Here is an 11,589-nt window from a genome sequence, read left to right on the forward strand (position 1 = left end):
CGGTGTTTGTCCATGCTCTAGAACGTGAAGTGCTAGTCTGAACACCAGTGACAGAAGAGTTTAGTACGGTAACACGAATCCAATCCTCGGGGATTCAAGAGGTCTAGTCATAACACCCAAAGCTCTCGTCTGATTTTATTATCTTAATTATTAAGGATACCTCGCGCGATGGATAGGGCCTGCGGTAGGACAACTGATTCTTTATCCAGGACTCGTGCCGATCAAGATGTTATTTGAACACACCCCCACTTCGGTACGTAACAAGCACATCTCGATGGGTGACTTCCAGCGCACAAATTAAGAAAATATCTGGTCCCAACACAAATAGATGGTTGTAAGCATTAAGATCTCATACCCATATCTCTTTTTATTATAGTGTTTGAGCCATCATTCGCTTGATTGACCCGGTCCAAAGTTGGACTTGATCCTTTAACAAAAGCTTTCTAGAGACCATCGCTTCAAGGAAACATTCCTCTTGTGGCCGTATGCATCGTTCTGATGCAGAGGCCGGAGTGTCCCCCCTTTTTGAAAAAAAGAAAACATTCCTTTCGTGGGTTCGATAAACCAAGGTCACATATGGAGAAATAGGTGCAGGATACTTTTCTGTTTCTTTACCGAATCATTAAAAGGAGGTATCACCAACCCCCAACGATAGAACAAATCATGGGACGTTCGAAGATAAAAGGAACTGAGACTTCACAGATTTCCCGAGGAGCATAGAAGTGAGGGTCGGCCAAAGACCAACTCTAGGCAAGCAATTTAAGTTGTCTCACTTCCAGCGGGCCTAACCACCCACCTTCTCACAAGCAGCAGACTCACTCGAGGCAGACGACTGGTTAAGGACAATGGAGAAAAAGTTAGAAATCTCCCGCTGTGACGAGCAAGGCAAAGTCCCCCTTTGCTGCCCATTACCTCGAAGGATCCGCTGCCATCTGGTGGGACAACAACACCAAGGAAGTGTAGCCAGCCGAAGAAATCATAAGCTGGGAAGGCTTCAAAGAAAGGTTTCGCAAATACAACATCCCATCCGGGGACAAGAACGAGAATTCCTTGCACAACAGCAAGGAGGCGGGTCAGTCACTGAATACCTCAACAAGTCCAACAACCGATCACTCTCTATTCAGCACATGACGTGAGCACCGAAGAGCGCAAGATAGACCACTTCCTAGGAGGACTGCACCACTCCATCTGGTGTCCACTCAGCCTATTGGACTTCCCGTATTTCCAGACCCTACCGTAACACCCCTGATGTCACGCTACAGTAATCTCATGCTAATGGTGTCATGTCATCATAATAAATTTTTCTAAACTTCACTTTGATCCAAAACCGGTTCAAATTCAAATTTAAAATGAAGTCAAAATATTATTTCTTCAAACATAAAAACAAAAATGTGCATAATATTGCAAATAATCTCTAAGAAATTTTCATGCATAAGACAACATTATTCAAATATTTAAAATGCCCATAACCTATTTAAAATTGGATCAGTGACATTTAATTGGATCATTTCAATTTAAATAAATACTTAAACTATTTAGAGTAATCAAAACTTTGCGTGCTAGTGCTAAATATGCCCTAGTATTTATGTGCCAATTTTCATACTAAACCAAATTTGTTTAGTAGCTCAAAATGATACAAAATATAAGGAAAAGAATAAAATCGAAAATTAAAAGATAAAGAAAAGAGAATAGTATACTGTGCACTTAAGGCCTACTTCTGCAGTAGAGGCCTGACCCACCTCCACATCCCCTTCTACCTCCCGCTACAGTGCGGCCATCCCATGGCCATGGCCACGTGCCCGCCATCCCCAACCTCCCCCTGTTGAGTATATTGATTAGATTGGAAATATAGGTTAGACCAGAAAAAATTCTGGCTTGCCTTGTACTCCAAGTTGATCATGTACTTCTATATATATGTCCACGAGGCTCAAGTAATACAACAACAACAATTCCACCAATCTCTCTCTATCCCTTCTAACATGGTATCAGTTTCCGGGTTCTAAACCCTAGCCATCGCCGCATCCGCACCCACGCGCCGCCCTTGGGGTGGTCGGCCTCCATGACCGCCGCCGGGGGCCGCGCCGCCCGTACCTAGGGTTCGTCCGCCTGTTGTGTTGACCGGCTGCCCTAGAGAGTCTTTTTCTCGAGCCCTTGCTCCGGGGTTTTTTTCGCTCTCTCGTCGGTCGTTTTGATTGGCGTTTTTCTTTTTTGGTTTTCCGATCTATGCTTGATCGGTTTGCGTCGCCCGCCGCCGCCGTCGACCCCCGTGCGCCTCTACTCCGACACCAGCGCGACCGGCTGGCCTCTTCACTGACCCGGCGGCCTCGCACGGCAGGCGCCCCCTAATGGCCATCGTCTGTGCGTCTGCCCGCCCGTCGCCCCGACCCGGTGGCCTCGCGCGATAGGCGGCTCCTCACGGCCATTGTCCGCTCGTCAACCTACGCCGGCCGTCACCGCCTTGTCCCCGAGATCAGCGCGCCTCTGCACCGATCGAGCAACGGGCTGCCGCTGCGTCGCCCCATCGGCCGCAACGCCGCCGCCCCGGGGTTCTCCCTGTGGCTGCACCGATCCGCGCCGCCGCGGCATCGCCCCTTCAGGTCGTAGCGCCACAACACGTGGTCCCCGCCGCCGCCCTGAGGCTGTTCCCGTGGTTGCACCACACAGCGCGCTGCCGCTGCGTCGCCCCTTCGGGCCGTAGTGGAAGGAAATATGCCCTAGAGGCAATAATAATAAAGTTATTATTTATTTCCTTATATCATGATAAATGTTTATTATTCATGCCAGAATTGTATTAACCAGAAACATAATACATGTGTGAATACATAGACAAACAGAGTGTCAATAGTATGCCTCTACTTGACTAGCTCGTTAATTAAAGATGGTTATGTTTCCTAACCATAGACATGAGTTGTCATTTGATTAACGGGATCACATCATTAGGAGAATGATGTGATTGACTTGACCCATTCCGTTAGCTTAGCACTTGATCGTTTAGTATGTTGCTATTGCTTTCTTCATGACTTATACATGTTCCTATGACTATGAGATTATGCAACTCCCGTTTACCGGAGGAACACTTTGTGTGCTACCAAACGTCACAATGCAACTGGGTGATTATAAAGGTGCTCTACAGGTGTCTCCGAAGGTACTTGTTGGGTTGGCGTATTTCGAGATTAGGATTTGTCACTCCGATTGTCGGAGAGGTATCTCTGGGCCCACTCGGTAATGCACATCACTATAACCCTTGCAAGCATTGTAACTAATGAGTTAGTTGCGGGATGATGTATTACGAAACGAGTAAAGAGACTTGCCGGTAATGAGACTGAACTAGGTATTGAGATACCGACGATCGAATCTCGGGAAGTAACATACCGATGACAAAGGGAACAACGCATGTTGTAATGCAGTCTGACCGATAAAGATCTTCGTAGAATATGTAGGAGCTAATATGAGCATCCAGGTCCGCTATTGGTTATTGACTGGAGACGTGTCTCGGTCATGTCTACATAGTTCTCGAACCCGTAGGGTCCGCACGCTTAACGTTACGATGACATTTATATTATGAGTTTATATGTTTTGATGTACCGAAGGTTGTTCGGAGTCCCGGATGTGATCATGGACATGACGAGGAGTCTCGAAATGGTCGAGACATGAAGATTGATATATTGGAAGCATATGTTTGGATATCGGAAGTTTTCCGGGTGAAATAGTGATTTTACCAGAGTACCGGAGGGGTTACCGGAACCCCCCGGAGGCTATTGGGCCTTATGGGCCCAAGTGGAGGAGGAGGAGAGGCGGCCAAGGGGCAGCCGCCCGCCCCCCCCATGTCCGAATTGGACAAGGAGGGGGGGGGGCGGCGCCCCCCCTTTTTCCTTTCCCCTCTCTCCTCCTTCCCCCCAAGTCCTAATCCAACTAGGAAAAGGAGTGTGGCTACGCCCGGTCCTTGCGAAGGTTAAAACAACACTAACTTGACGAACTATCATTGTGGTTTTGATGCATAGGTAAGAACGGATCTTGCTAAGCCCGTAGCAGCCACGTAAAACTTGCAACAACAAAGTAGAGGACGTCTAACTTGTTTTTGCAGGGCATGTTGTGATGTGATATGGTCAAGACATGATGCTAAATTTTATTGTATGAGATGATCATGTTTTGTAACCAAGTTATCGGCAACTGGCAGGAGCCATATGGTTGTCGCTTTATTGTATGCAATGCAATCGCCCTGTAATGCTCTACTTTATCACTAAGCGGTAGCGATAGTCGTAGAAGCATAAGATTGGCGAGACGACAACGATGCTACGATGGAGATCAAGGTGTCGCGCCGGTGACGATGGTGATCATGGCGGTGCTTTAGAGATGGAGATCACAAGCACAAGATGATGATGGCCATATCATATCACTTATATTGATTGCATGTGATGTTTATCTTTTATGCATCTTATATTGCTTTGATTGACAGTAGCATTATAAGATGATCTCTCACTAAATTTCAAGATAAAAGTGTTCTCCCTGAGTATGCACCGTTGCCAAAGTTCGTCGTGCCCAGACACCATGTGATGATCGGGTGTGATAAGCTCTACGTCCATCTACAACGGGTGCAAGCCAGTTTTGCACACGCAGAATACTCAGGTTAAACTTGACGAGCCTAGCATATGCAGATATGGCCTCGGAACACTGAGACCGAAAGGTCGAGCGTGAATCATATAGTAGATATGATCAACATAGTGATGTTCACCATTGAAAGCTACTCCATTTCACATGATGATCGGTTATGGTTTAGTTGATTTGGATCACGTGATCACTTAGAGGATTAGAGGGATGTCTTTCTAAGTGGGAGTTCTTAAGTAATATGATTAATTGAACTTAAATTTATCATGAACTTAGTACCTGATAGTATCTTGCTTGTCTATGTTTGATTGTAGATAGATGGCCCGTGCTGTTGTTCCGTTGAATTTTAATGCGTTCCTTGAGAAAGAAAAGTTGAAAGATGATAGTAGCAATAATGCGGATTGGATCCGTGATCTGAGGTTTATCCTCATTGCTACACAGAAGAATTATGTCCTTGATGCACCGCTAGGTGACAGACCTATTGCAGGAGCATATGCAGACGTTATGAACGTTTTGACAAAAGCTCGGTATGATGACTACTTGATAGTTAAGTGCACCATGCTTTACGGCTTAGAATCGGGACTTCAAAGACGTTTTGAACGTCATGGACCATATGAGATGTTCCAGGAGTTGAAGTTAATATTTCAAATACCCGAGTTGAGAGATATGAAGTCTCCAACAAGTTCTATAGCTAAAAGATGGAGGAGAATAGCTCAAGCAGTGAGCATGTGCTCAGATTGTCTGGGTACTACAATCGCTTGAATCAAGTGGGAGTTAATCTTCCAGATAAGATAGTGATTGACAGAATTCTCTAGTCACCATCACCAAGTTAGTAGAACTTCGTGATGAACTATAATATGCAAGGGATAACGGAAACGATTCCCAAGCTCTTCGTGATGCTGAAATCAACGAAGGTAGAAATCAAGAAAAGCATCAAGTGTTGATGGTTAACAAGACCACTAGTTTCAAGAAAAGGGCAAAGGGAAGAAGGGGAACTTCAAGAAGAACGGCAAGCAAGTTGCTGCTCAAGTGAAGAAACCCAAATCTGGACCTAAGCCTGAGACTAAGTGCTTCTACCACAAAGGGACTAGTCACTGGAAGCGGAACTGCCCCAAGTATTTGGTGGATAAGAAGGATGGCAAAGTGAACAAAGCTATATTTGATATACATGTTATTGATGTGTACTTTACTAGTGTTTGTAGCAACCCCTCGGTATTTGATACTGGTTCAGTTGCTAAGAGTAGTAACTCGAAACGGGAGTTGCAGAATGAACAGAGACTAGTTAAGGGTGAAGTGACGATGTGTATTGGAAGTGGTTCCAACATTGATATGATCATCATCGCACACTCCGTATACTTTCGGGATTAGTGTTGAAACTAAATAAGTGTTATTTGGTGTTTGCGTTGAGCATGAATATGATTTGATCATGTTTGTTGCAATACGGTTATTCATTTAAATTAGAGAATAATTGTTGTTCTGTTTACATGAATAAAACCTTCTATGGTCATACACCCAATAAAATGGTTTGTTGGATCTCGATCGTAGTGATACACATATTCATAATATTGAAGCCAAAAAATGCAAAGTTAATAATGATAGTGCAACTTATTTGTGGCACTGCCGTTTAGGTTATATTGGTGTAAAGCGCATGAAGAAACTCCATGCTGATGGGATTTTGGAATCACTTGATTATGAATCACTTGATGCTTGCAAACCATGCCTTATAGGCAAGATGACTAAGACTCCGTTCTCCGGAACAATGGAGTGAGCAACTGACTTATTGAAAATAATACATACTGATGTATGCGGTCCGATGAGTGTTAAGGCTCACGACAAGTATCGTTATTTTCTGACCTTCACAGATGATTTGAGAAGATATGGGTATATCTACTTACTGAAACAGAAGTCTGAAACATTTGAAAAGTTCATATAATTTCAGAGTGAAGTGGAAAATCATCGTAACAAGAAAATAAAGTTTCTACGATCTGATCGTGGAGAAGAATATTTGAGTTACGAGTTTGGTCTTCATTTGAAACAATGCGGAATAGTTTCGCAACTCATGCCACCTGGAACACCACAGTGTAATGGTGTGTCCGAACATTGTAACTTTACTTTATTAGATATGGTGCAATCTATGATATCTCTTACCGATCTACCACTATCGTTTTGGGGTTATGCATTAGAGACAACTACATTCACGTTAAATAGGGCACCATCTAAATCCATTGAGACGACACTGTATGAACTATGGTTTGGCAAGAAATCTAAGCTGTCGTTTCTTAAAGTTTGAGGTTGCAATGCTTATGTGAAAAAGTTTCAACCTGATAAGCTCAAACCCAAATCAGAGAAGTGCGTCTTCATAGGATACCCAAAAGAAAAATGTTGGGTACACCTTCTATCACATATCCGAAGGCAAGATATTCGTTGCTGAGAATGGATCCTTTCTAGAGAAGGAATTTCTCTCGAAAGAAGTGAGTGGGAAGAAAGTAGAACTTGATGAGGTAACTGTTCCTGCTCCCTTATTGGAAAGTAGTTCATCACAGAAATCTGTTCCTGTGACTACTACACCAACTAGTGTGGAAGCTAATGATGAGGATCATGTAACTTCAGATCAAGTTACTATTGAACCTCGTAGGTAAACCAGAGTGAGATCCGCACCAGAGTGGTACGGTAATCCTGTTCTGGAGGTCATGTTACTTGACCATGACAAACCTACGAACTATGAGGAAGCGATGATGAGCCCAGATTCCGCAAAAATGGCTTGAGGCCATGAAATCTGAGATGGGATCCATGTATGAGAACAAAGTGTGGACTTTGGTTGACTTGCCCGATGATCGGCAAGCCATAGAAAATAAATGGATCTTCAAAGGAAGACGGACGCTGATAGTAGTGTTACTATCTACAAAGCTAGACTTGTCGAAAAAAGGTTTTTTTGACAAGGTTCAAGGTGTTGACTATGATGAGATTTTCTCACTCGTAGGGATGCTTAAGTCTGTCCGAATCATGTTAGCTGTAGCGACCCGACCCAAATGGATCAAGTCTACTGTGCTCAGGTGTCATCCCTGGATCAGTAATGCTGACACCACACAGTACATCGAAGGATTTATAGCAGAGTGGCAATCACACACTTATTACAATGTTGTCTCAAAGAGAACTTATTACAATAAGAATGGCTTAAGTCCATCTAATAACGATAACAGCGGAAGACTCGGAAGATAAATGGGTCCATCAACTCCAACGGCATCACTGAGTATAGAACCACGACCTAAAAGCACCTTAATCGTCGTCTGAAAAGTCTGCAACATGAGAAGTTGCAGCCCGAAAACGGGTCAGCACATGGAATATGCTGGCAAAGTAACACATAGAGAGTAATGGATTGAAACAACTATACTATATGCATATATGGCTGGTGGAAAGCTCTATGGTTACAGTTTTGCGTAAAGCCAGTTTTTCCCTACTGCAAAGGAATAAATTTATTTAACTATCATGGTGGTTGTGAAACATCGAGAATGGTTGACAGCATTCCGATCCCAATTAAGTGAACAATTAAAACCCAACAACTTTAATTAGAAGTAACATGTTGAGATTCACATGATATTCAAGTACTAGATACTCAAGTTGTCCATAACCGGGGACACGGCTAATCATGATTAGTTTGTACACTCTGCAGAGGTTTGCGCACTTTTCCCCACCAGACTCGATCGCCTCCGTTTGGTTTCTCGCACTACAGGGTGTTTGAGAAACGGATGACCGAGACACAGTCTTTCAGAAGCGCTAGCACCTTACATGTGGGGTAGACCGTACCACCTACAACCCCTACATCTGCTAGTCCACCCCGTAAGAGTTCGCACAACTTAATCAACTATGCCAGAGCCCATAATGGCTTGTGGCTGCACACGGAAGTTTCTAGCATGAAAGATCTTATGATCCCTTTGAGCCTGGGTGGCGGTCCGAAAAAAAACAAGCAAGTCCTGATAGACATCAGGTGCCTCAATCCACCCAGATGTGTGTTTAAGTTGCCACCTTAGATAAACCATTAAAATTAACAAACTCACATCTGTCATGGATATCACTCACCCAATCCACGTCTACTAGCATAGCATGGCATAATAAGCAAACGTAGAAGTAACTCCCAAGGGTTTCATAATAATACAGGTAATAGGTACTACCTCATCTACTTCCCATCCCTCAATTTAATTAGATCCTAATCATGCAATGTGTGAGGATTGATCTAATGCAATAAAACATGGGTTGTAGAAAAGGTATGATCAAAGTGTTACTTGCCTTGCTGATGATCCGCGAGACCTAGGGTTTCGAAGTAACAGGCGGCGCAATCCGGGTGATCTATCGCAGACAAACAACAAGCATACAATAAGTACTCATCTAATGCATAGGTAAAACTCGGACAAAAGAGCGAACCAGATAGTTCAACTTAAGAACTCCGGCTGCAAAGATAAAAAAACGAACCAAACAAAGAAACGGAAAACAAACGACGGAAGAAAACAACTCGGTTCTAGCAAGTTGAAACTAGGTCAAATTTTACCGGGGCAAAAACTTGTTTAAGTTGATTAGACGGAACGGCGGTTTCGAACGAAACTCCAGGCGCTTGAATCACCTGATTCCGATAAACAAGCGGGAAGAAAGACTAGAACGAAGATCGGATCTGAGATCACGATCGCGGAATAAATCCGACGAAAAGAAAAAGAAGAAAGATTAAACGAACAGGCGTCGTTAACCGGGAAAATTCGGTGATCACGTTCGTTGAGACGAACGGTCCGAAAGAAGAACAAAAACCGATCTAGGGTTTTCGGAGAGGAAACCGAAAAAGAAACGGAAAACCGATCTAGGGTTTCGGAAGAAAACCGAAACAAAAACCGGAAGAAAAAGAAAAGAATCGGAGAGAAAACGGAACGGTTCTCTTAGGAAAAACCGAACCGAGGAAGAAAAGAGAGGCGCGGCTACCTCGACGAGGCTCCGGCGGCGGCGGCTAAGGGCGGCGGCGGCTAGGCGGCGGCGCTAGGCGGCGGCGGCTAGGCGGCGGGGCTGGCGCACGGCTGCGGCTGCTGCTTGGGGCTTGGGGTGGTGTGGGGAGAGGGGGGGTGGCTAGGTATTTATAGGAGGGAGGGGGGGTTTCTTGGGGAGGGGGCAAGGCAAGAGGCGGCGGCGGCTGGCTTGGAGTCCAAGCCGGACTCGGGTGAGGCGGCGGCCTGGCTGGCGCGCGCGGCTAGGAGGCTGGCTGGGCCTTTGGCCCAGGCGGACACTGCTCTTTTTTTTTGAAACGGTTACGCGCGCAGAAAAAACAAAGAAAAAGAAACTAAACGAACTCTAAAAATTCTAAATTAAGTTTTCCCCGACTCCTAAAAATGAGCCGAACAAAATGAACTTTACTCCGGACCTAGAATGCAAAATTTTGAAAACGCGCATTTTTCCCTATCCAAATAAAATGCAAACAAAAACTCCGGCAAAACCAAAATTTGATTTATTCATTAGATCTTCATTTTCCTAAATTTTGGGAAAATCATATTATTCCCTCTCTCATATTTTTGATATTGGAAAAATAATTGAAGATGAAATAAATAAATCAAATGATCCTCTTTTCCAAAATTTGAGAGAACTCAAATATGAAAATAACGAAATCTCCAACTCTCTCCGTGGGTCCTTGAGTTGCGTGAAATTTCTAGGATCAACCAAAATGCAAGAAAATATGCTATGCATGATGATCTAGTGTATAACATTCCAAATTGAAAATTTGGGATGTTACAAACCTACCCCCCTTAAGATGAATCTCGCCCTCGAGATTCGGGTTGGCTAGAAAATAGGTGAGGGTGGTCCTTGAGCAAATCTTCTTCTCTTTCCCAGGTGGCTTCATCCTCTGAGTGGTGGTTCCACTGGACTTTGCAAAACTTAATAACCTTGCTGCGGGTAACTCTACTGGCAAAATCGAGAATCTTGACTGGCTTCTCCTCATATGTTAAGTCGTCCTTCAACTGAATTGCTTCGAGTGGCACGGTATCTCTTAGCGGCACCTCCGCCATCTCGGCGTGACATTTCTTCAGCTGAGAAACATGGAATACATCATGAACTCCTGACAGTTCCTCTGGTAATTCCAACTTATAAGCGACTTCTCCCATACGTTGCAAGATCTTGTACGGTCCAACGAAATGCGGTGCTAACTTTCCCTTAACTCCAAAGCGCTTAACTCCTCGAAGTGGGGATACTCGGAGATAAACTCTGTCTCCGGTTTCGTAAACTGTCTCCTTGCGTTTAGAATCTGCGTAGCTCTTCTGCCTGGACTGGGCTACCTTGAGTCTATCGCGAATCAACTTAACTTTCTGTTCAGACTCCTTAATCAAATCTGGTCCAAAGAACTAACGGTCTCCAACTTCGTCCCATGACAACGGTGTCCTGCACCTCCTTCCGTATAAAGCTTCGAAAGGTGACATCTTCAAACTAGTTTGGTAACTGTTGTTATACGAAAACTATGCATACGGCAAGTTATCGTCCCAGCTAGATCCATAATCTAGTGCACAAGCTCTCAGCATATCTTCCAAAATCTGATTGACTCTCTCAGTCTGCCCATCCGTCTGCGGATGAAAAGCTGTGCTGAACTCTAGTCTGGTTCCTAAAGTTTCATGCAACTGATTCCTAAACTTTGAGGTAAATTGGGTTCCTCTATCTGATACGATACTCCTGGAACTCCATGCAAACAAATGATCCTAGTCATGTATATCTTTGCCAACTTAGCACTGGTGTAAGTGGTCTTAACTGGAATAAAATGTGCTACCTTCGTCAAACGATCAACTACTACCCATATCGAGTCATAGCCTGCTTTTGTCCTGGGTAGTCCTGTAATAAAATCCATGCCTATCTTGTCCCACTTCCATTCGGGTATCGGCAATGGTTGTAACAATCCGGCTGGCTTCTGATGCTCTGCCTTTACTCTCTGACATACGTCACAAACTGCTACATATGCTGCAATATCCT

This window comes from Triticum urartu, chromosome 5 (genome assembly GCF_003073215.2).
Source record: "Triticum urartu cultivar G1812 chromosome 5, Tu2.1, whole genome shotgun sequence".
NCBI classification, from domain to species: domain Eukaryota; kingdom Viridiplantae; phylum Streptophyta; class Magnoliopsida; order Poales; family Poaceae; genus Triticum; species Triticum urartu.